The sequence below is a fragment of the Bubalus bubalis genome, chromosome 15 (genome assembly GCF_019923935.1).
Source record: "Bubalus bubalis isolate 160015118507 breed Murrah chromosome 15, NDDB_SH_1, whole genome shotgun sequence".
In the NCBI taxonomy this organism is placed as follows: domain Eukaryota; kingdom Metazoa; phylum Chordata; class Mammalia; order Artiodactyla; family Bovidae; genus Bubalus; species Bubalus bubalis.
The window spans coordinates 59,897,033-59,917,897 of NC_059171.1; positions in this window are offsets into that span (position 1 = coordinate 59,897,033).

Genomic DNA, 20,865 nt, shown 5'->3' on the forward strand with positions numbered 1-20,865 from the left:
ACAGGGAGAAAGTATGAATACCAACTGAACAAAGACAGCTCTTAGGAAGGAAGGAATGGCAGCCACCAAGAGGAGGTGCTCCAAGTGGGAGGTTGGGATTGACACACACACATACACAACACTGTGTATAGAACAGACAACTAGTATGGACCTACAGGACAGCACAGTGTGTGTGTGTGTGTGTGTGTGTGTGTGTGTGTGTGAGCTCAGTTGTGTCTGACTCTTTGCAACTCAGTGGACTGTAGCCCACCAGGCTCCTCTGTTCATGGGATTCTCCAGGCAAGAACACTGGTGTGGGTTGCCTTTTACTACTCCATGGAATCTTTCTGAGCCAGGGATCGTACCTGCATCTCCTGCATTGGCAGGCGGATTCTTTACCACTGAGTCACTGGGAAGCCCCCATGTTAGAGTCCTAGGGCCCTGCCATTACAAGTCTAGTGATGCCACTAATTGGACACCACCATTTCTGGGGGCCTGGGAGCGCCAGGCACCTGACCCCAGAGGGTTGCAATGGAAAAGGTCTCGTGGAGGCTATGTGACACCATGGCCATGGCTGACTCTGGCCAGGCCCCTTTCCTTCACACGCCCCCCTGAGGTCAGGTCTGCTCTTCTCCTTGCTGTACCAGAAAGGAGACTGCAGCTCTGAGAGCTTGAGCCACTCGCCCGAACTAGGGAGTCACGGGTCGGGAGTCTCAGCCCCAGGCCAGGTCAGGCTCCAGACCTGACACCCCACTTCTCTACTGGGAAACAGGCCAGGTGCTTGGCACCCCCAGGCCTCCCAGAATGGTGGCAAGCATTTGAGGGTGGTCATCAGACACTGTAATGATCAAATGAGAGAAATCCTCCCAGTAAAAAAAGTCTACATTCAGAAAGCGGCCTCCAGAGGTGAAGACCACGGGTGTACATCTGTGAACAGAGCATGGTGTGCTCCCCATGCTCTTGGCCCCAACAGTCCTGGCATCAGGAACACAGGCCAGGATGGAAGCCTCAGGCCCTACCAGAGGAAGATGGGGACGGGAAGGTTCTAGGGACAGTCATCACTTCGTAGGAACAGTCAGAGCCACCAGGTCTGACACCATCATAACCCGAGGAAGCACCTCCTGGGTGAGCTCATGCACATTTCTAAAGAAACAGCCAACACTGCTGCTCAAGGTCAGCCCTTGCCAGCTACTTCCACTCTTTAGACAAATATAGGGGCCTTGGGGTGTCAAAAAATATAACAGTAGTTAACATGCATAAAGCATTTAAAATGTGCTGGGCTCTTAAGGAGAAACATCCTATGACATCCCTTTTATGTGGAATCTAAAAAGAAGTGATACAAACAAACTAACCTACAAAACAGAAAGAGACTCACAGACTTAAGAGAATGAACTTACGGTTGCCAGGGGAAAGGGATAGTTAGGGAGTTTGGGATAGACATGTACACACTGCTATATTTAAAACGGATAAACATCAAGGACCTACTGTGTAGTGCAGGGAACTCTGCTCAATGTTACGTGGCAGCCTGGATGCAATGGGGGCTGGGAGGAGAATGGATACATGTGTATGTATGGCTGAGTCCCTTCGGGGTTCACCTGAAATTATCACAATATTGTTAATCAGCTATGCATGCATGCATGCATGCTTAGCCACTCAGTCGTCTCCAACTCTTTGTGATCCCATGGCCGTAATCTGCCAGGCTCCTCTGGTCATGGGATTCTCCAGGCAAGAGTACTGGAGTGGGTTGCCATTTCTTACTCCATAATTGCCATTTCCTGTAGTACAATCAGCTATACTCCAATACAAAATAAAAAGTTTAAAGACTGGGGGAAAAATGTGCTGTGCTCTTAAATATCAAACAAGCCTGCAAGAGTGGTCCTTTTTCTGCATCACACAGGTGGAAATGGAGACCAAAGAGGGAAAAGACAGACCCCAACCCAGGGGTTCTCAAAGGTCGATCCCAACAAGCAAGCCTGTCTCGGGATGCAGCTCCCCAGGATGACTGGGGGGAGTGGGGCGTGGTGTTGGGAAGGGGCAGGAGGCCCTGGTGCGCGTCCCTCTCGGCCTGTTCCCACTTCCCATCTTCCTTAGGAAGCCCCCTCCCCCCCGGCAGCCTGCGCCAACCCGAGCACTGACCCTTCTGTTCTGGGCTTAAAGGGAAGCCAGTTAGGTTTTCCTCTTCCTTTCTTGGCATTTGGTTTCCTTCCTTATCAGAGTGGTGAGACCAAGGGGCAGATAACAGGATGTAGACATAAGGGAAATAGTCCACAGTCACGGCTGGGACGGCTTTAGTGTTGTAGGGTTAGGTTTGGAGCTGCAGGAGTCTCCAAGAAAGGGGGTGTCCATCTGGCCTACCTGTTGACCAGAGCCTATATCACCATCTGGGGCAAAATCTGTAGAAATAGGAAGTGTTTGCCTATCTCTGTGTTCTTTGCACAGAACTCCCCCAGGGACCTTCAAGAACCTTTCACAACCTGCTTTTCTCTTCTATGTTAAAGCAGATGCCATTTGTCTAGCACCTGCCATGAAAATGCTTTTCTGATCAATTAATATTGAAGTCTTAGATGACAATTCTTAATGTATAATGACACTCCACCAGCCCTAATTACTAAAGATCTTTCTTTTAGTTCAGAGACTGGCTTTTGTATCATATACCAATGTTATAATTTCAACATTCAAAGATGTCTTCTCTGAAATGTCACATAGCTTCAAATATGAATAACACAATTGTTTAATAAAAAGCAACTGTCAGTCAGTCTTCATTTTCTTAATGGCTCTAAAAATGCTACACCTATATTCCCTAGTTTCATAGATGAACATGATTAAGACATGAAGTTTGAGACTCTGAGTTTCAAACCATTTAAGTAATAGAAAAGCTGCTGCTATTTTAGAAAACTTCATTTTAAATTACTTATTACCATTAGGATCACACATTTCTCTAAGTAACTTAGGGGCAAGAAGTACTAGAGTGGATTGCCATTCCCTTCTCCAGGGGTTCTTCCTGAGGCAGAGATGGAACTCAGGTCTCCTGCGTTCCAGGCAGATTCTTTACCAGCTGAGCCACCAGGGAAGCCCCCTCACTCGTCCACAGCCAATCTCATATGCCTCCTGTAGCTTGTTTTTCAGTCACCTAATCGTGTCTGTCTCTTTCTAGCTCCAAGGACAGTAGCCCACCAGGTTTCTTTGTCCTCCACTAGTACTTTATCATGATAAGTGATATTTATGTTAATGTCCCAGAAATGCCATACAAATTTGAAATATCTTCTCAAAGGAAAAACTATTTTCATTTATATTTGAGTGTGTTTTCATTATTTGAGTATAGTTATGACAACACCATGGCATTAATTCATATATAATAAGGATATATAAATAATGGGATTCACCTGCCATGCATAGAAAGCAATTTCCTCATAGAATGTTCTAGCAATGATATTTACTGATCTTTTTTTTTCTGTTTGATAATTGCTAAAATTACTTTGTGATTAAGTAAGTTAACCTGGAGTAAGATAATCCAATGGCCAGAGTCTATACATTTTGTCAGTTAACCGCCTGAAAAGTCACAGCATATGTTTTAAAAGCTGACTTCGATGTTCCCTTTCTACATGGCTTGTCCAATTAGGTCATGTTCCCCAAACTTGTCTAGCATTTCCTGGTGCTGAGGAGCCCTTTCACCCTGGTAATGCCCAGGTCTTCGCTGTGTTTAGAAGTTTCTAAGGGTGCTGTCTGGCTTCTGTGTTATGTTGCTATTAGATTAGTTTAAGAGGTTAACTAAAGTAAATGTAAGCAGACACTGAGCACCCATTTCTATGATACTGATCCAGCAAGGAACCTGAACAGTCATCCAAGTTATCAGAACACAGGGTGCGATATAAATATATAAATTGTCTAGTTGGCCAAAAGGAAGAAAGACATCCATGGTATATTCTTGTGAAAGTATTATGCCATTAATTTCCAGCATGCCAAAGGAAATAATGGAAAAGAAAATGGCTCTGGTATTCCCACCCATAGACAGAGGAGCCTGGCGGGCTACAGTCCATGGGGTCTCAAAGAGCTGGAAATGACTGAGCAACTAAAGAAGAAAAAAAAACAAATAAAGAGGTTGAGGATTTATTCCCAAGTTTAGTAGTAGGAGCTTCTGTTCAGTTCGGTGGGGCCAGCCTGACAGAACCCTCTCCTGAGGATCCCTGGCCCCCAGGCTAACGGGGCCCCAACAGTTTCCTGTTTCCTGCCTGGAGCCCCCCACCCACAATCAGCTGTGGTTGCTCAGCCTCCAGAGCCTGTGTCACAGCTCCTGAGGCTGCAGAGTGGCCCCGCTCCCGATGCTGGAGAGATGGGGATGGAGTCTGAGTGTCCACAGGGAGGTTCCGAGTTAGCTCACCTGAAGTCACTGAATGCCACTACCCAGCAACGACACCAAATGTCCCCTGGGCCATGTGGGGCTCCCCAACCGAATGATGTAGACATATCAGACCCAAAGAAACAAGATCTCTGTTTATGAACCAGGTGCCCACAATGTACTGTACATGGTGCTCACACAGCCCTACTAGTGTTGTCCCCATCGACAGATGTGTAAACAGGAGGAGGGGGAGGAATAAGCTCCCCATGGTAAGGGCTAGAGCAGGCATCCTGGACCATGCTGTGATGCGTGGGATTGGTCTTAACTCCTGTGCACGGCCCACGGGTTCTTGAGCTAGAGAAGAGTTGTCCAAACAACCTCTGAAAGCTAAACCTCCTTAGAAATATCTGCCAAGATGCCCCACAAGAAAAATAAGTTCCCTCACCTTCCCCATAGCAACCAGGACTAAAAACAATTGCGCTCCAGCCTTTCCTGCTTTCTCTACCATCGTTGGCATAGTTTCCAAAACCACTGAGCGATCTTCAATGTTTCAGTAAAAGTTTAAGCTGTCCTCCCTTTTAAAGACCTAATTATAAAGCTTAACATTTTAATTACCAATTCTTGTTTTTAAAAAGGGTAAGGAGAAAAAAAAAAAAAAGCATATATTTTACCTGTAATTTCCAAGACAAAATTCCTCAGTTGCTTCCAGAATGTCTTATCAGAAGGGCTGGAGTCAGGAAGAGTCAGAGCCCAGGGCCTGGCAACCTGGGCAGCCTGTGGCTCCAGACACTGCTTGGGAGTGAACTGGGCTTCTGCCTGTGCTGGCCAGAGGGAACGGCAATGTTTGTGTTGTCACCTGCATTACCTGTAGCAACGGCAAGCACTGCAGGTAACTCACAGACCACAGGCTGGCCACGAACAGAGCTAGTCTCAAATTCACAACTACTAGTGAGTGTCAGTGAGAGCACTCCTCTCATTCCAATACAGAAATGTCCAGACTAGAGCACCGACAGCTGCTTTTTCCCTGCCATCCCAGTTGCCTATAATACCCAACCAAATCATTTACTTTAAATAAAACTTTTTACTAAACGACCAATAAAATAACCTGTTTGTTTAATGGATCCTCTCTGGCATACAAATAGAAGGTGGCATGTGATCATGTGAGCTTTTTACCTTATTCTGAAGTTGATGTTTTGAATATTCATCTTGAAGAGTATGTTTTCATTTGGTAAGACACCATGACGTGATGGTCAAGTCCCCATTAACAGGCAGGTTGATTCAATTCAACTGATATTTGTTAAGTGCTGCTTCATTGAAAAGATAGGCCTGCAAAAAAAAAAAAAAAAAAACCCTCTGACTTCTAGCAATTAACAAGCCAGAAATCTTTCATACTAGACCATCAACATGCAAGTATTACCTTCACTCTTCGCTTACTCTCTCAATACTCATGTGCACACCTCTTCAGCCCAGGCAGAGAGGAGCTCCGAGTACTGCCAGAAGCCCGGGCAGGTGTGGGGTGGGAGTGGGAGGCACAGAGGATGATGAATCATTGTCATCAATATCACCTTCCTTTTGGTCACCAGAACCCCTGGCTGAAGGTCTCATATTGTTTCATGTTTCTTTAACAACTTTATTGAGACGTATTGACTACGAGGAGCTACATGTGTTTGATATGTACATTTTTATGAGGTTGGACATCTGCAAAACAGCCATGACACCGTCACCACAGTCGAGGAAATACACTGATCCATTACCTCCCAGAGTCTCCTTGCCTCCCTTTGTTTTTGCTTGTTTGTTTTTATGGTAAAAATACTTACCCGCCCTCTTCACACATTCTAAAGTGCACACACAGTCGTTTCCAACTCTTTGTGACCCCATGGACTATAACCCACCAGGCTCCTCTGTCCATGGGATTTTCCAGGCAAGAATACTGGAGTGGGTTGCCATTCCCTTCTCCAGGAGATCTTCCCAACACAGGTATTGAACCCATGTCCCCTATATTGGCAGACAGATTCTTTACCACTAGAGCCACTTAGGAAGCCTATCACCCGTTTAATCATTTGCTTATTTGGGGTGTTTTGCTATTAAGTTCTGGTCTCATATTGGTTTTAATACTCAAAAAAAGGCACAATCTGTTTGCCTTTCTCCTAGACACAGAAGATATAATTTTTGCGAGTGTAACACATAGGAGAAGGCAATGGCACCCCACTCCAGTACTCTTGCCTGGAAAATCCCGTGGACAGAGGAGCCTGGTAGGCTGCAGTTCATGGGGTTGCGAAGAGTCGGACACGACTGAGCGACTTCACTTTTACTTTTCACTTTCATGCATTGGAGGAGGAAATGGCAACCCACTCCAGTGTTCTTGCCTGGAGAATCCCAGGGACGGGGGAGCCTGGTGGGCTGCCATCTATGGCGTCGCACAGAGTTGGACACGACTGAAGCGATTTAGCAGCAGCAGCAACACATAAGAAACCAAGTTCCTTCTAATGTGACTCCAAATGTCAATTTGAGAGAGTGAGAAATTCTGTCCAGAGGTACCTGTGCCTTCAAGAAACACTGAACTTTTTCTGGGGGGAATGAGCTAGCAGCAGGGGGCAGGATGGTGCAGTGGACAATCAGAGGCCAGGGCAGGTCTTATCCTCATGGAAGTCTCCTCACCTCTGCTGAGCATCTAACTCCTCTGCAAAGAAAGGACCTGGGTTGGATAGACCTGACACACTAACATTTTTTTCTTTCATTGAGTAATATTCTTGCCTACCTACTCAGTGGCTCAGTGGTAAAGAATCTGCCTGCAATGCAGGATACTTGGGGTCGATTCCTGGGTCAGGAAGATCCCCTGGAGGAGGAAATGACAACCCACTCCAGCGTTCTTGCCTGGGAAATCCCATGGACAGAGGAGCCTGGTGGGCTATACTCCATGGGGTTGCAAAGAGTCGGACAAAACTTAGCTACTAAACAACAAAACAGTGCAGCAAAGGCAATTATTTTCATTTCTTCACCCAACAAGCATTTGTTGAGGACCTATATGGAAACAAACATTTTGAGGAAATTCAGCAAGCCCCCAAGCAGATCTACAGATGCTTGAAAACTCTGTCAGCCTCACCCTGCTCTCTGCACACTTATTATATGCCAGCCTGGCCTCAGTCTTTGCCAGAGGGAAGGATCACCGTAGGATACAGAATTATAACATCTAGAGGGAGACAGTTAGCAGAGATAAAGCCCTGTTTAGACTGCATCTTGTGCTAAAGTTTGTATAAAAAACACACACAACCTTATCACAATAAGTACTTCATAATTTGTACAATGGCTTTCCTAGTGCCTCAGTGGCAAAGAATCCCCCTGGCAATCAGGAGACACAGGTTCGATCCCTGGATTGGGAAGATCTCCTGGAGAAGGAAATGGCAACACTCTCCAGTACTCTTGTCTGGGAAATTCAATGGACAGAGGAACTTGGCGGGCTATATTTACACACAGAATTGAAGAGCTTCAACAATAACAGGGGAAATGGGAGAAATTTTGCTACACTGAGACAACCATATATTATGCTGAGACAGCGTATGAGTACGGTTAATGATGATGTTAAGTTGAACTGTATAAATTGCAATTTTTCTAATTCAAAATGGGTCAATTATCAGTAATTTTGTATCATTTAACCTACTATATAACAGTGAGGCTATGAAAGAAGCTGTGGGGAAGGTGGGTGGTGCACCCTGTGATGGGAGTTTGGATTTTATGCTACAGTCTGTGACAAGCCACTCAAGAATTTCAGAGGACAGACATGACATTCACTTCGTAATTACCATTCTCATAATGTGGCTAAGCCTGAAGGCAATGAAACTGGATTTAAAGAAACCAGTTAAGTGACTATACCAACAGTTCATTAACTCATCAGTATTTATTAGTTGCAGTATTTATTGACCGAGGGAGAGAAAGATGGCTCCTCAAAGATGTCCACATTCTAACATGAGACTTATGAATGTGTCGTGTTACAGGCAAAAGGGACTTTGCAAACATGATTAAGATACAGATATAGATATAGATGGGCTCCGCTGAGGGCTCAGTCAGTAAAGAATCTGCCTGCAATGCGGGAGACCCAGGTTCCATCCCTGGGTTGGGAGGATCCCCTGGAAGAGGGAATGGCAACCCACTCCAGTGTTCTTGCCTGGAGAATCCCATGGACAGAGGAACCTGGTGGGCTATGGTCCATAGCGTCTTAGAGAGTTGAACACAACTAAAGCAACTTAACACTCTTACGCACATGCATAGATACAAAGATGCAAGTACATCGTACTGGTTCTGTGTCTCTAGAAAACGCAGACTAATCTACCTATCACAAATGAAGCATTTTGCTAAGCTCTGGGAAAGAAGTAAGAAAGGCTTGAACTAAGGAAAGCAGTGGGAATGAATAAAGAGGGCGAAACTGAGGGTGTGGTGGAGATGTAATCAATAGACCAGGTCTGATGGGTGGAGAAGGGGAGAGTCTCAGGACACCCCTCCCGGCTTCTACCTTGGCGATGGTGGGATTACCAACTTCATCTGGAAAAAGAAACAATTTACAAATTTACACATAAATTTAATTAGTCAAAATAATTTACATCACTTGAAAAAATTTCTAATTAATCTAGAGATTAACTATTTGCTAAAGATAAATTTTGTCTGTAAGATGCTCCTCTTTTCTTAGGAGAAACACCCTGGAAAGAAGATTCCCAGACATCAGAAACTCAGCGCTTTGGAAACAATCTTCAAACCCTTGGATAAAGAGTGTGAGTTTTCTCACCTTCCTCCATCCTCTGCTCTCTCATTTCACATCCTCCTTCCCCCTTCCTCCTTCCTTCTCCTACCTAGTTCTGTGAGTCATACACAGGAAGGAAAACTCTATATAGAGCATTGGTAAGCACCATAGACTAAAGGAACTGGTAAACTGCAGTGAATCTTTGACTCTTAGAGTTTGTCATTGTTCATTCCCTAGGTCGTGTCCACAGTTTTGCAACCCCATGGACTGCACCACACCAGGCTTCCCTGTCCTTCACTATCTCCCGGAGTTTGCTCAAACTCATGTCCATTGAGTCAGTGATACTAGCTAACCATTTCATCCTCTGTCGTCCCCTTCTCCTCCTGCCTTCAATCTTTCCCAGCTTCCGGGTCTTTTCAAATGAGTCAGTTCTTTGCATCAAGTGACCAAAGTATTGGAGCTTCAGCTTCAGCATCAGTCCTTCCAATGAATATTCAGGACTGATCTCCTTTAGGATTGACTGGTTTGATCTTCTTGCTGTCCAAGGGACTCTCAAGAGTCTTCTCCAACAACACAGCTCAAAAGCATCAATTCTTCAGCACTCAGCCATCTTTATGGTCCAACTCACATTCATACCTGACTACTGGGAAAACCATGGCTTTGACCATATGGACCTTTGTGAAGACCTAGCACAATACACGTGTTAAAATTCAGGTCCCTAATGTTCATTTTCCCAAGGTCCTGAAACTAATAGGGGGCACTGTCCAGAACTGCGGAGGGTCTGAGCTTCTCCCAGTCACAAGCCAGCTGCCCCAGTTCACAGATGCTGCTAGAATTCATAACACTCTTGAGTTGGACACAAAGAACAGGTTACTCCTCACAGCAAAAGAAAAAGCCTGAGTGAGCATTTTTGTGCCAGTCCCCTTGGCCCCAATCCCATGGAGTGATGCTAAGAGGGCCAGATGACACCTGGATGTGCAATGTGTTGGGTCGTATAAGAGGAAAACCCTGGGTTCATGAAACTCGATTCTTGTTAAAGGACAGTAAGCATATCTGTCTTTTACTCTGGAGAGAGACACATCTCTGTCCTCCTGGGCTGTCTGCTAAACACACATCCTCGGAAAGAGAACAAACAGCAGCCAGTGTCTTGATGGCAAGATGTGTTACCAGCAGGAGATCTCCAAAGAACTGTCTACCAACAGCCACGGCTGGATTCAGAGCTGTTCTGCCCTTTCTCCAGCAGAGGTCCATTCTGTTCTGATGCTGAAGCTGAAGCTCCAATACCCTGGCCACCTGATGCAAAGAGCTGACTCACTGGAAAAGATCCTGATGCTGGGAAGGATCAAAGACAAAAGGAGAAGGTGGCGACAGAGGATGAGATGGTTGGATGGCATCACAGACTCACGGACATGAGTGAGAAAACTCCAGGAGATAGTGAAGGACAGGGAAGCCTGGAGTGCTACAGTTAATGGGGTTGAAAAGAGTCAGACATGAATGAGCAACAACAACAAATTCTGTTTTGTCCTGCAGTTCATCCTGGCACTCACCACCTGGAGTCTGAACAGACACTACACTGCAAAGCAAACAGTGCCAAACAAGGCTGCCCTCACGCCAGGGTCAGCTGCACTTCAAGGATTCCGAGGTCCTTCCCCAACTTCTGACCAACTGGTGATAAACTCAGAGGTTCCGATGACCCATTGGTCTCAATAATTTTCTAGAAAAACTCACAGAACCTAGGGAATCTCCGGTTTTACTATGAAAGTGAAAATGTTAGACACTCAGTCATACCTGACTCTTTGCGACCCCATGGACTATAGCCCACCAGACTCCTCTGTCCCTGGGATTCTCCAGGCAAGAATACTGGAGTGGGTTGCTACTTCCTCCTCCAGGGAATCTTCCCAACCCAGGGATCACACCTGGCTCTCCTGCATTGCAGGCAGATTCTTTACCATCTGAGACACCAGGGAAGTCCAGTTTTACTATGAAAAGATACAAGTTAGGAGGAACAGACAAAGGAAGAGACCCATAGGGTGAGTAAGGGAGGGGGAGACAGCCTCCCTGCCCCCTCCCTGTAAGTCCGGCCACCTCACCCTCCAGGCCTGTCCATGTTCACCAACCAGGGAGCTCTGCTGAGCTCGGCATCCAGAGTATTTGTTGGTGTTTCAGTACGTTGGCATGATTGATTAACTGCTGGCCAAGAGAATGAACCCAGTCTCCAGACCCTGCCCCCTCCTCAAGGTCAGGAAGATGAGAGTCCCAACCCTCTAATCACGTGGCAAGTCTCCTTGGTAAACCAGCCCCCAACCTGAGGCCACCTAGGAGCCTGGGAAGCACCACCTCACTAGCATAGCAAAGGCACTCCCATCAGTCAGAAACTCAGGTCTGGACCAGACAAACTGTCTTTTACATCACAGTTCTTTTCACAGGAAAAGGTGTATTCACATTGTCTTTACCCACAAGGCCAAGGTTGGTTTTGAATGGCTCTTACTAAGAGTGTTCTTGAGACTTTTTTAGAGGTCAGACTCCATCTGCAAGTGGCCAGGCTCAAAAGAGATACATTCATTCCACAGATGGCAACTGTATCTATGACAACTGGTACATTTCCTATGGCTACCTTACTATCTTGTTAGAAATTTGCAAGCAAAAGATAGCGATGTTTGTTATTTAAAAAAAAAAAGTTTAAGAGAGAGGAATACCAGAGGCTTCTTCGAGCAGTGTTTCAGTTTTGCGAGATGAACTTTGCGGGTGGACAGGGGTGATGGTGGCATGACCATGTGAATGAACCTAACACGACTGTACTGCACATTACAAAGTGGTTTCAATGATGCAGTTTATGCCACACATATTCTAGCACAATTTTTTTTAAAGAATCCCCCTTGGGTCACTTCCAGACTAATTTAACTTGAGCTCGAAGACAAGCTCAAGTTGTCTTGGGGGCGGGGGATGGGGGGGAATTCCAGCCCCAGGCGTTCCCAAGGCCACTGAAACCTTTTCCAGTTGGTTACATCAAAGGTGTCCCTTTTCCACTCAGTCATTTGGGACCTTGGATAGCTGCCAGGGATGGGGAGGGAGAAGGTGAGGCCATCTCCCCACTGAGAGAGAATGAATGGATGGATGAACAAATCGTCCGAGACAACAGACCAATACTAACATCCCTAAGACCCACTTTCCTCTTAATTGTGACCACGTTTCACCCCAAGGATCAGGACTTAACACTGGTGGGCAAACAGTGGAGCAGCAAGAGCTATATATTTTAACCATTCCAGCTTTCATGAACATGGATTTGCATGAACATAGCTCCGACTCTAAGCCACAAAGGAAGTTCCGCACAAGTTCCATCCTCTCCCCCCATCCCCGACATGGGTACCATTTGAGTTTTCCCACTGTGTTCGGGGGCCAGATTTGGCTTCAAGATTTCCCAACCTTGTAGCCTTTGAGTCACTCATGACTCTTCTCTCCCCTTTCCTTCCTGAATTTAATAAACTACCACCAGATCTGCTTCTTCCAATAGAATGTTCTGCCCAGCCACACAGCGCAAACCTCTATTGTTGGAGCCACCTTTCGGGGTGGGGAGGGGGGGAATTCCAGCCCCAGGCGTTCCCGAGGCCACTGAAACCTGGGGAGGAACCACTCAGCTCTCACTCCCTCCTTTCCTGATTCACTGGGAGTCCAGAGGGAGGGAAACAGCCAGGCAAGAGATTCCCACAAGCCCAGAGCCTGGGGAGCAGGGGGCTTTCCCGGGCGGGCGGCTCCTGGCGGACGAAGGTCTGACTTCCAAAGCATGGCCTGGGCTGGAGTCGGTCACCGCCCTTTGAAACCCCTTTGAAGTTGGGCAGACGTCTGGCCAAGGGCAAGCTCGAGAGCTCCTCGGCTCAGCCTGGGAGGGGCGGTTTCCTGTCTGCCTTTCCCAGGATGGAAGTGCAGTAACAATCATTTTGCATGATCTTCACTTTAGACACCAAAATCTAAAAAACCAATAAAAATAAGCTTGATGTGAGATAACGCATCAGACGGGTCAAGCCTTATTCAACTACTATCCAATAGAGACCTAGTATCATAATATACTTTATTTTTTAATGTTGTAGAGGCTCTTTCCATCAGAATCAGATTAAACATGTCCAGCTCCTTGAACAATTTCAGATTCTGTTCCACCTTGACTGTCCTTTGATGAAGGTGTTTGGGTGGTTGATTTCTCTTAAACTTGGCGCCCCACAGGGAACACAGGATTCCTGAGGTAGCCTGGAAGGCAAGCCTTCTGTCAATCTAACCTAAAATCCTTATTCTCTTCCACATAAACTACTCCCAAGTTCAGGCCTTCTGCTCTGGACAAAGGGAATTGGGTTGGAAGGCGTGTGTGTGTGTGTGTGTGGTTTTCTGTTTTGTTTCTCTAGGAGAATCAGAAAATCAGAACTGAAGAGTTCATAGAAATTGCTATTACAGTGCTTTCATTTTGTGGGTTCAGCACATGTGTGGGCCATGAAATCAATTTCAAAAGGTCATCACCAGCTTTTTCTTTAAAAAATGGAGAAGAATTCAGAGTGCATTGTATTTATGAAGGGGAAGAGTTAGTTCATGAAACTTTTGTATCAGATTCTGTGTCCATGTGCCTGTGGAAGGGCAGGGAGGGTACTAGGTTATGACAATTGAATTTTGGTCAAAAGAATTAAAAGTCACTGGTCTGGCCCAGCCGGGGATGGGCAGTGCACTACGGTCAATAAGCACCAGTCCAAAACCTAAAGTCAGAGAATGCCTGGCTTTACGCCTGGGCCCAACATGTGGGAACCGCATGACCAGGGGAAGCTGTTAAACTGCATCGGAACTCAGCTCAGTTGCTCATCTAGGAAACAGGGAAAACAACAGTACTTTCCTCCAAGAAGCATGAAGGAGAAACACACTAATTCTTACTTCCATGGACTGAGCACATTTCTACCACGTGCCAAGAAACATGCCGTGAATTTTGCCATTATACTTCTGACCGTCAGCAAACAGCCCTTTGTGTTAGATATTTCTGCTGCCATCTGTCCAATGAGGAAAGTGAGGCAGTCTGGTCCAGCCTGTGAACCTACTCCTTCCAGGACACTGGCCCTCAGTCTGCTGTGATCAGTTGCTCCACAGTACCCAACTCTTTGCAACCCCCATAGACTGTAGCCCACCAGAACTCCTCTGTCTACGAAATCTTCCAGGCAAGAATACTGAAGGAGGTTGTCACTTCTTACTCCAGGGCATCTTCCCAACCCAGGGGTCAAATTCACGTCTCTTGGGTCTCCTGTATTGGCAAATGGGTTCTTTACCACTGAACCACCTGGGAAGCCCTCAGGTCCACTGTGCCTCTGTCCAAATGTGAGGACACAAATACTGTATGTAGCACTGTTAGTACTAAGTACTTAGTCCTGACACCAAGGAGCCTTTGCAATTCAGCGCTACTCAAAGGCAGGCTCTCCCCGAGATGAAGAGGGGCTTCTGGACCACAGGTTGTCTCCCTGCCTCCTTCGCCTGGGAAGTTGTGCCTATTTGGCTCCACTAAGCAACGTGCTTCATGATGAATTTCAGTGACACCCGGCAGGAGCTCCTGCCGCGTCCAGGAAGAGCAACACGCCATTTCTGACTGGGTGGTCCATGGCCTACGCTCTGAGCAGCACTGCGTGAAATGGCATGGTTACTGCATTACAGCTATCATGACACACATACTCGGATCTCCCCTTTCATTGTCTAAAGCTCTTTTTGCTGCTCCATCAAAGGCAGGAAATGCGTGCATCCATCCACTTGTCTGCTTGCAGTCCACTGAAAGCTCTTGGAATCTTTATGACGCATACAAAGGCAGCAATGCTCCTCCCTGGCTTTCTGTCACCCACACATCTGCTAACCTTGCTTTCTGTGTCTTCATGGAAGATGCTGATAATGACATTGAAGGAGATCAGGCCAAAGACAGATCTGCTCTCAGGAACAACAACTAGAACAATCTCTAGTCCACTCAAGGCCATGTGCCTCTGCACTGCCGGGTTTGCTTCACTTTCTTTTTTTTTGGTGGTTTATTTTTTTAACTTGTTATTTTATATTGGCATATAGTTGATTAACAATGTTGTGATAGTTTCAGGTCTACAGTGATTGCTCTACATATACACGTATATATTCTTTTTCAAATTATTTTCCCATTTAGATTGTTCAAAATATTGAGCAGAGTTCTCTGTGCTATACAGTAGGACCTTGCTGGTTATCTGTCTTAAATATAACACAGAGGAGAGGGTGTGGAGAAAAGGGAACCCTCTTACATTGTTAGTGGGGATGCAAACTAGTACAGCCACTATGGAGAACAGTGTGGAGATTCCTTAAAAAACTGGAAATAGAACTGCCATTCAGTTCAGTTCAGTTCAATCACTCAGTTGTGTCTGACTCTTTGTGACCCAGGCAAAGAGTCCATGGACTGCAGCATGCCAGGCCTCCCTGTCCATCACCTACTCCCGGAGTTTATCCAAACTCATGTCCATTGAGTCGGTGATGCCATCCAGCCATCTCATCCTCTGTCATCCCCTTCTCCTCCTCAATCTTTCCCAGCATCAGGGTCTTTTCTAATCAGTGAGTTCTTCGCATCAGGTGGCCAAAGTATTGGAGTTTCAGCTTCAACATCAGTCCTTCCAATGAACACTCAGGACTGATCTCCCATAAGATGGGTTGGTTCCATCTCCTTGCAGTCCAAGGGACTCTCAAAAGTCTTCTCCAACACCACAGTTCAAAAGCATCAATTCTTCGGCACTCAGCTGTCTTTATAGTCCAACTCTCACATCCATACATGACAACTGGAAAAACCATAGCCTTGACTAGACGGACCTTTGTTGACAAAGTAATGTCTCTGCTTTTTAATATGCTGTCTAGGCTGGTAATAACTTTCCTGCCAAGGAGTAAGCGTCTTTTAATTTCATGGCTGCAGTCACCATCTGCAGTGATTTTAGAGCCCCCAAAAATTAAATCTGACACTGTTTCCCCATCTATTTGCCATGAAGTGATGGGACCAGATGCCATGATCTTAGTTTCCTGAATGTTGAGTTTTAAGCCAACTTTTTCACTCTCCACTTTCACTTTCATCAAGAGGCTCTTTAGATCTTCTTCACTTTCTGCCATTAAGGGTGGTATCATCTGCATATCTGAGGTTATTAATATTTCTCCCAGCAATCTTGATTCCAGCTTGTGCTTCTTTCAGCCCAGCGTTTCTCATGATGTACTCTGCATATAAGTTAAATAAGCAGAGTGACAATTTACAGCATTGATGTACTCCTTTTCTATTTGGAACCAGTCTGTTGTTCCATGTCCAGTTCTAACTGTTGCTTCTTGACCTGCATACAGATTTCTCAAGAGGCAGGTCAGGTGGTCTGGTATTCCCATCTCTTGAAGAATTTTCCATAGTTTCTTGTGATCCACTCAGTCAAAGGCTTTGGCATAGTCAATAAAGCAGAAATAGATGTTTTTCTGGAACTGTCTTGCTTTTTCAATGATCCAGCAGATGTTGACAATTTGATCTCTGATTCCTCTGCCTTTTCTAAACCAGCTTGACCATCTAGAAGTTCATGGTTCACATATTGTTGAAGCCTGGCTTGGAGAATTTTGAGCATTACTTTACTAGCATATGAGATGAGTGAAATTGGGTAGTAGTTTGAACATTCTTTGGCATTGCCTTTCTTTGGGATTGGTACTTCCCTGATAGCTCAGTTGGTAAAGAATCTGCCCACAATGCAGAAGACCTGGGTTCAATCCCTGGGTTGGGAAGATCCCCTGGAGAAGGGAAAAGCTACCCACTCCAGTATTCTGGCCTGGAGAATTCCATGGACTAGTCTATGGGGTGGCAAAGAGTCAGACATGACTGAGAACTGCCATATGACCCAGCAATTCCACTGTTGGGCATACACACCGAGGAAACCAGAATTGAAAGAGACACATGTACCCCAATGTTCATCACAGCACTGTTTACTATAGCCAGGACATGGAAGCAACCTAGATGTCCATTGGTAGATGAATGGATAAGAAAGCTGTGGCACACATACACAATGGAATATTACTCAGCTGTTAAAAAGAATGCATTTGAATCAGTTCTAGTGAAGTGGATGAAACTGGAGTCTATTATAGAGTGAAGTAAGTTAGAAAGAAAAACACCAATACAGTATATTAACACATATGTATGGAATTTTAAAAATGGTAACGATGACCCTATATGCAAGACAGCAAAAGAGACACAAAGAACAGAGATATACACAAAGAGATATAAAGAACATACTTTTGGACTCTGTGGGAGAAGGCGAGGGTGGGATGATTTGAGAGAATAGCATTGAAACATGTATATTGCCATATGTGAAATATATCACTAGTCCAAGTTCGATGCATGAAACAGGGCACTCATAGCCGGTGCACTGAGACAACCCTGAGGGATAGGATGGGGAGGGAGGTGGGAGGGGGGTTTAGGATGGGGGACACATGTACACCCATGGCTGATTCATGTCAATGTATGGCAAAAATCACTACAATATTTTAAAGTAATTAGCCTCCAATTAAAACAAATTAATTAATTAAAAAAATAAATATAACATAAGCACTGAAACATGAATGGAGAGGAAGCCCTAGGAAATGAGCTGCTGTGAGGGCTCCATCTAGTGGTAGACAGATGTCAGTGCACTCAGACTGCAGCAATGCTGAATGGAAAGATGCTGGATGGACAGGTATGTCCATTTAACAATGAAACAGAAATAAAGAACCCAGAAATAGACCCACACAAACACAGTTCATTTTTGGCAAAAGTATTTACAAAGGCAACTTAGTAAAGGAAGTTTTATATTTTCAACAAATGTTTCTGGAACAGTGGAGTATCCATGTGCAAAAAAGGAAAAAAAGAAAAGAACCTTCACCCATGCCTCATACTGTGTACAAAAATTAACTCAGAATAAATCATTGGCCTAATTCTAAATCTGAAACTTTAAAAATTCTAGAAGAAACAGAGAAGAAAATCCCTGTGAACTTGGGTATGGTGAGTAGCATTTAGATATAAGTCTAAAAATATGAGTCATAATAGAAAATTTGATAAATCATACCCTTAAAAAACTTAAAACTTTTGCTCTGTAAAATACACTGTTAAGAGAATGAAAAGTCAAGCCCCAAACTTTGAGATAAATATTTATATATCCTATATCTGATAAAAATCTCATATCTGTGTGGCATATAGAAAGAACTCTTAGAGTGCAACAATGTTTGAACCATCTTACCCTTTAAAAATAAGCGAAATATATGAAAAGATACTTCTCCAAAGATAATAAACAGATGGCAAATAAGCATGTGAAATGAAACATTAAGAAAGCTAAATTAGAGAATTCCCTGGTGGTCTAGTGGTTAGTACTCCCTGAGCTCTCACTGCCAAGGGCTCCGGTTTGATCTCTGATCAGGGAACTAAGATCCTACTTGCTGTACAGCTGGAGGAAAAAAAGAAAGCAAGCTAAATTAAAACCACACATTGGGACCACTACATGCCTCAGATGGCTAAAAGTTAAGAACTAACCATGCAAGACTGGTGAAGGTACAGAGCAACAGGAATGCTCATTCACCATTAGCGGGAACACAAATGACACGGACATTTTGCAAAACCATCTGACAATTTCCTGCAGGGTTAAGGGAGCTTCCATGGTGGCTCAGATGGTAAAAAAAAAATCTGCCTGGACTGCAGGAGACACAGGTTCAATCCCTGAGTCAGGAAGATCCCCTGGTGGAGGGAACAGGGTTGGACACATGCTTACCACATGACTGAGAAACCCCACTCCTAAGCAAACTGAAGATACATGTTCCCCTAAAAGCCCCTGTGCAAATGTAACAGCTTTATTCCCCAAACTGGAAACAACCCAAATGAGCTTCCACAGGGGTCTGGGTATACACACTGTGTCCAAGCACACAGCAGAACATGACTTGGCCAAACAAAGGGCAACCTGTTGACTCACACAACCACCAGGATAAGCCTTAAGTGAATTTTTCTAAATGAAAGAAGCCAGAGCTAAAAGACTTCTTACTTTTTTTCCATGTATGTGATCTTCTGGCAAAACAGTGAAGACAGAAGTCAAATCAGAGGTTTCCAGGATTAACTGAGGGGAGTAACTGAGGGGACAACACAGGGGCTGTTCGGGGACCAGTGAACATAAATCTCCTGGAAAACGACAGATAAGATGATAAAGTGTGAATAAATGTTTTCCCATTGGTAGGCTTGATGTAAGGGAAGTACATGTAAAATACTACATCCAGCAAACAGGAATATTCCTCCGGTTCAAGCACATGTGAGATAGTAGGAAACTTAAACATAAACAATCATTAAGTCAAAGGGAAATTCAATACATATTAATATCTTTAAAGTTATATGCTGACCAATTACCAGATCAAAATTCAGTAATACTAAAAATCAAGGACAAAAAGATTTCCAATGCCCTCCTCAACACACATACTGCTTTAGAAAATACAAAGCGCGCTTATAAATAATTCATGGACAAAAGGAGAAATCATAAGAAAAATGACTAAATATTCAAATTTAAGTGAAGATAAAACTGATACATATTTTTCCATCATCCTATTTGTATATATACACACACACATAAATGTGTGCCATGTAAATATACATGTGCGTGCTAAGTCGTTTCAGTCATGTCCAACTCTGCAACCCTATGGACAGTAGCCCACCAGGCTCCTCTGTCCATGGGATTCTCCAGGCAAGAATATTGGAGTGGCTTGCCCTGTCCTCCTCCAGGATATCTTCCCAACTCAGGGGTAGAACTCACGTCTCTTAGTCTCCTGCATTGGCAGGCAGGTTCTTTATGACTAGAGGCACCAGGGAAGCCCATGTACATACTTGTAAATACATATATATTTGTACAAATATATATGTATACAAATAGGATGATGGAAAAAAAACAAAGGATAAGAAATGTAGAAAAAACAGGATAGGTTCAAGAGTGCTAACAGTTGATAACAGTTTTTCCATAAAGACACACATACACAAAAAATGACAGTTTTATTCTAGAAATAATTATAGAAATCTCCCTACTACTGAACCGAATGAGCTCCCAAACAGACTGGGCTTACTAAGTTCCCAGGGTAATAAAAGAAAATTACCCACACCGAGGTACCTGACAGAGAGTGAGAGACAGGTATGAGAGACAGATGGTAATCACAAGTATTTCAGAAACTAATAAGAATTATGTGAAATGATCAGGAACAATATGCACCTCTTCTCAGTAAGCCCCTGAAGAGTGTGGTCCACCAGAACAGTGGCATAAACACAGGGGGAGAATCAGATGCATGAACCAGTGGGAGAATTTCGGAGAAAGTCCCTTTTCCTTTCCTTGTTCAAGCCTCTGATTCCCAGCATAACAGTGAAGAGAAACCCCTGGAGGGGCTCCTGGAGCAGTCCCAGAGCACAAGTCTAGATCAGAAAGAGCAAAGAATTCTCCAAGGCTGATCTCTGAGAAAGAAAGAATACCAATCAAATACCTGATGAGTGCGGCCAACAGTGAGAAGAGGTTGAAACTTACAGAGGAGACCTTGGGAAGCCGAAGAGGATAGGAAAGCAGAAAAACAAGGAAAACAAAATCTAAAAGCCTATAATTAACTTGAGGGAGGAAAAGGATTGTGAAACAGGAAACGTAATCACGCTGTAATGTACAGCTCTTCTGCGAATACTACTTATACATCCATACAATAGTGCAGAGCCTGAGTATCGATTTAATGTAAAACGGTGACCCCAGCTCTCCTAGGATGGAGGCAGAAGACGGATGTGGGAGCACCCCTTATCTTCTGCAGCAGGAAG